Source organism: Amblyomma maculatum, chromosome 1 (genome assembly GCF_055883805.1).
Source record: "Amblyomma maculatum isolate TAMU_Amacu chromosome 1, ASM5588380v1, whole genome shotgun sequence".
NCBI lineage: Eukaryota > Metazoa > Arthropoda > Arachnida > Ixodida > Ixodidae > Amblyomma > Amblyomma maculatum.
Genome location: NC_139344.1, coordinates 491,093,306 through 491,098,724, shown reverse-complemented (window position 1 = coordinate 491,098,724; position 5,419 = coordinate 491,093,306). Strand labels below are relative to the sequence as shown.

The 5,419-nt window shown below is 58.2% G+C and overlaps 2 non-coding genes across 2 annotated transcripts; both read right to left on the bottom strand.

Annotated features, from left to right (window-relative positions):
• Positions 1 to 426: 426 nt before the first annotated feature.
• LOC146210216 (5.8S ribosomal RNA) lies at positions 427 to 579 on the bottom strand. The gene has a single exon (XR_014704641.1). It is a non-coding gene; the product is annotated as a 5.8S ribosomal RNA (ribosomal RNA).
• A 1,762-nt stretch (positions 580 to 2,341) lies between these two features.
• Positions 2,342 to 4,156, bottom strand: LOC146210215 (small subunit ribosomal RNA). Its single transcript, XR_014704591.1, has one exon. It is a non-coding gene; the product is annotated as a small subunit ribosomal RNA (ribosomal RNA).
• Positions 4,157 to 5,419: the final 1,263 nt, after the last annotated feature.

The window sequence follows — 5,419 nt, the reverse complement described above, 5'->3', positions numbered from 1 at the left end:
CTCGCGCGGGCGTGCCCGGACCAGGCGCTCCCGTCTCTCGCGTTTCGCGAGGAAAGTTTGTTTCCACTCTCTCCGTAGGCCAGCCCGCAAATGCCGCTCTGGCGCTCGTCCTTCCGGCCTCGTCTCCCTTGAACGACCGCACTGCAGGTAATCCCTTCCTGCGGCAATCGCCTCTCTCGGAGGCCCGGACGACGCGCAACTGGCAGCCTGCGCGGCCCTCGGCACAAAGCGTGGCGCAGGGCGACCCCGACTCGACCGCCTTTCGCGCGGGCGCAAGGGTTCGACCCACGTCTCTCCTCAATTTGCGCAAAGTCTTTCGAGGGATCTTCGGCGTTTCGTACAGAGCCGTCCTTGATGCCGACACGGTCAAAACGAGTCGCCGGCGACGCCATCCCCGGGCGCCGGCGCCTCTCTTGATATATGATCCGACCCTCAGACAGACGAACCCAAGGGAAGACCCAAGGGCGCAATGTGCGTTCGAAGAATCAGTGCTCAGTGTGTCCTGCAATTCACACCAAGTCTCGCAGCTGGCTGCGTTCTTCATCGACCCGAGAACCGAGTGATCCACCGCTTAGAGTCGTGCGTTTGGTTTGTTCAATTCCGTACAGTACAACAAAGGGTTTCAGACACCCAGGCTTTTCCCCTGGTCTCCAGTGTCGCAGTTTCGTCCAACTCCTGCAACATCTCGCAGCGTTTCGTTCGGCCTCTGTGCCAGCCTGCAAGCGGCTCGGGCGCTGCGCCTCTGCGAAAAGGCTTGTGCAGTGATAGTGCTACTCGAGAGGAAGCGTGTGAGCAGCGTGCGGTCCCCATTTTCCTTCTCCGTGGTGCTATGGGCGAAAAAATCATGTGCGCGTCACAGAGCCCCTTATGACGCCGCACTATCAAGGAACCAAGAAAGAGTCATCCATTGGGTTTCATCAGAGGGGTTTCGCACCAGCACGGTAGAAGGGTTTGATAAAAGTTCTGCTGTTCACATGGTCATCTGCTGTTCACATCACAACTGCTGTTCACATTTCGACCGCCGCTCTCAAGCACCTTCTCTCTCCGGTGGATCGCTCCTGGATAGATCCGTACAGCGACGCTTCTCATGGGTGGCCTCTTGGACCGACCTCTATCAACGTCACGCTGCCGCGATCTCATCCTCCACCGTCTACCACTTTTGCACAAAGGAGCCGCTATCAACTTCGCATAAGAGGCCTTGCGCACCGCTCAGCATTGGAGCCGGACAGCGCGTACTTGACAATCCGCAAGAAAAGAGTCAGTCGGACTACTCCCGCAACGGGAGCCCACCAACCACAAGTGTCTCGGACGGCTTTTCGGTGGCGCACCGACAGACTACTCGGAAACCGGGAAGGACGAAGCCCCGAGAGAACCTCAAGGCCGCGAATGCGTTCGAGTGCGGGATTATAACCCCGTCGTCCTTTTTGTTCCCGAAGTCTCCTTTCGCGCCATCGGCACGGCGCCTAATATCGCGCCCGACGAGCGAGCGTCAGACGTTCACCACGCCTTGAACGAAGCAAACGACATCCAGAGCCAGCGAGCTGCGGTTCCTCTCGTACTTCGCAGCAGCGCCGCCGTTCCCTTGGCAGCGGGCAGACCTTTCCCTCGGCCCGCGCTACAGACTCCGAGTCGTTCTTTTACTCCTTTTGCAAAAGAGCCCGCGAGCAGCGTTTCCGCTCGTACTTCGCAGCAGCGCCGCCGTTCCCTTGGCGGCGCGCAGGCCTTTCCCTCGGCCCGCGCTACCGACTCGAACGCAAAGAGCTTCGCAGCAGAGTTAGCGAGCAGCGTTTCCTCTCGTACTTCGCCGCAGCGCCGCCGTTCCCTTGGCGGCGCGCAGGCCACTGACTCGGCCCGCGCTACCGACTCTGCGCAACTCTCTGCAAAAGAGCCAGCGAGTAGCGTTTCCGCTCGTACTTCGCAGCAGCGCCGCCGTTCCCTTGGCGGCGCGCAGGCCTTCCCCTGAGCCTGCGCTACGGACTCTGACGCAAAAAAAGAAGTAGCCGCAGCAGAGCTAGCGAGCCGCGTTTCCTCTCGTACTTCGCAGCAGCGCCGCCGTTCCCTTGGCGGCGGGCAGGCCTTTCCCTCGGCCCGCACCACAGACTCCGTGCGTCGCTTCGAAAAAGCGGATGAGTTCTTCGATAACCGAAAGCCCACCGTCATAGGTGCGTTACGCCGTTTGTACCCGCGGAAGCCGACCGTCCGACAATCCCTTGGTGACGGAGCTCCGCTGGGCGTAACAATTTGTGCAGAGAAGCGGCTTCAGAATCTCGCAACTCCGCGGTGAAAGGCCATCCCCCGCTTATAAGTGGGGGCGGCGCCGGGCGTGACAAGCACAGTCCGGTAATGATCCTTCCGCAGGTTCACCTACGGAAACCTTGTTACGACTTTTACTTCCTCTAAATGATCAAGTTTGGTCATCTTTCCAACAGACCGGCGCAACCGAAAGGCCGCGCCGGACATCGGTCCGAAGACCTCACTAAATCATTCAATCGGTAGTAGCGACGGGCGGTGTGTACAAAGGGCAGGGACGTAATCAACGCGAGCTTATGACTCGCGCTTACTGGGAATTCCTCGTTCAAGGGGAACAATTGCAAGCCCCTATCCCAATCACGAAAGAAGTTCCACGGGTTACCCAGTCTTTTCAGACAGGGATAAAGACACGCTGCTTCCTTCAGTGTAGCGCGCGTGCGGCCCCGGACATCTAAGGGCATCACAGACCTGTTATTGCTCTGTTTCGTGCGGCTAGGAGCCGCTTGTCCCTCTAAGAAGGTTGTAAGGTGCTGGGAACCCCGCACCTATTTAATAGGCTAGAGTCTCGTTCGTTATCGGAATTAACCAGACAAATCGCTCCACCAACTAAGAACGGCCATGCACCACCATCCACCGAATCAAGAAAGAGCTCTCAATCTGTCAATCCTCCCAGTGTCCGGGCCGGGTAAGTTTTCCCGTGTTGAGTCAAATTAAGCCGCAGGCTCCACTCCTGGTGGTGCCCTTCCGTCAATTCCTTTAAGTTTCAGCTTTGCAACCATACTTCCCCCGGAACCCAAATACTTTGGTTTCCCGGAAGCTGCCCGCCGAGTCATTTGAGTAACTCAGGCGGATCGCTGGTTGGCATCGTTTATGGTCAGAACTAGGGCGGTATCTGATCGCCTTCGAACCTCTGACTTTCGTTCTTGATCAAAGAAAACATTCTTGGCAAATGCTTTCGCAGTAGTTCGTCTTGCGACGGTCCAAGAATTTCACCTCTAGCGCCGCAATACGAATGCCCCCGTCTGTCCCTCTTAATCATTACCCCGTATTCCAAAAACCAACAGAACAGAAACAGGGTCTTGTTCTATTATTCCATGCAAGTTTATTCAGGCGACTCGCCTGCGTTGAGCACTCTAATTTTTTCAAAGTAAAAGCGCAGGCCACCTCGAGACGCACCAATGAAGGGCACCAAGAGAGGACCGGCATGATGTTCAGTACGAGCCGTCGCATCGGGTAGATGCACTACTCGTCTGGAACTGAGATCCAACTACGAGCTTTTTAACCGCAGCAGCTTTAGTATACGCTATTGGAGCTGGAATTACCGCGGCTGCTGGCACCAGACTTGCCCTCCAATTGATCCTCGTTAAAGGATTTAGAGTGTACTCATTTCAATTACGGGGCCTCAAAAGAGTCCCGTATTGTTATTTTTCGTCACTACCTCCCCGTGCCGGGAGTGGGTAATTTGCGCGCCTGCTGCCTTCCTTGGATGTGGTAGCCGTTTCTCAGGCTCCCTCTCCGGAATCGAACCCTGATTCTCCGTTACCCGTAACAACCATGGTAGGCAAGTAACCTACCATCGAAAGTTGATAAGGCAGACACTTGAAAGAAACGTCGCCGGCTCATGGCCATGCGATCAGCACAAAGTTATCCAGAGTCACCACAGAGTACGGGCAGAACCCGATGGGTCTTGGTCTAATAAAAGCGCCCGTCAGCCAAAGGCCTTCAGGCTCAATGCATGTATTAGCTCTAGAATTGCCACAGTTGTCCAAGTAGAAAGAAACGATCTAAGGAACCATAACTGATTTAATGAGCCATTCGCGGTTTCGCCTTATTTCGGCATGTACTTAGACATGCATGGCTTAATCTTTGAGACAAGCATATGATTACTGGCAGGATCAACCAGGTAGATGCATAGGCAATACCCCGCCACGGGTGCCTTTGTCGCAGCGCTTTCGAGGCCGCCTTTAGGCGCCCCAGCGCGCGACGCATCTTATTTTGTGCGTCGTTCGAGCTCGCTGCGACGTCCGCCCCGTGGGGCCGGATCTCGTCGCGCGGCAAGAGAGCACGTGCCTTTGGGCAGAAACATTTGTAACGCGCTCACCGGTGCGCACGCGGCACGAGGCCGTGGCGTTCGTGCACCGGACGGCGCTTGCTGCGTTGCCGATACGGCCAAGCCGCCAGACGACGGGACACGCCCGCGTCTTCGGCGCACTTGCTCGGAATCGAGTTCCGGACAGCACGGAACACACCTCAAAACACAGTGGAAACAGCGTCGTCCGACAACCAGCCCCCATCGCAGACGCGGATGAGGCTGCAGACGAATGCCGTGGGGTCGAGACAGCGTGTTGGTCCGCCGCCTCTACACCCCCATATAATAGCAGCGATAAATGCCCAGACCTTCCTGGGTAAACGACTGGCCGTACTCGAGGAAAATCCGCCGTAAAGTAGACGGCGAATCGTGCGCGCACGTCGCGCGCTCGGCGCCCGCAATCGTACTCGAGAAATGATCACCGAGAACGTGAGCCCTTCAATGCAAAACAGTCCCACAGTGGTGCGTCTCGCCGGCCGTACACGAACACCCTGCCGCGCCGCAGCGGCCGCGAACGAGCGGCCCTGCTCGAAACGGCTTCGCCCCAGAAGGCACTGAATCGTCCGCGACCTACGACGGCACATCGCGGCGCCCCGACCGCGGCCGTACTCGTGGACTATGCTGCGCGGGCCTGCTCGAAAGGGCAGCGCAGGCAGAAAGCGCTGGCTCTTGCGCGACCTACAACGGCGCGCCGCCCCGACCGCGGCCGTACTCGTGGACTAAGCTGCACGCGAACGGGCCTGCTCGAAAGGGCTGCGCCGCAGAAAGCGCTGGCTCGTGCGCGACCTGCAACGGCGCGCCGCGGCGCCCCGACCGCGGCCGTACTCGTGGAATATGGTGCACGCGCGCGGACCTGCTCGAAAGGGCTGCGCCGCAGAAAGCGCCGAATCGTGCGCAACCGACAACGGCGCGCTGCGGCACCCCGCCGGTGCCCGTAGTCGTGGACTCTGCCGCCGGCGCGCGCGGGGCGGTGACGCGCTCACCCAACTTTGGTCGAAGTCGAGCAATGCTCGTTTATGAACCCCTAGCTGTGCAGCCGCTCTCATTCCGAGATTGCGAAATCTTGTCGTTTCGCGGCCG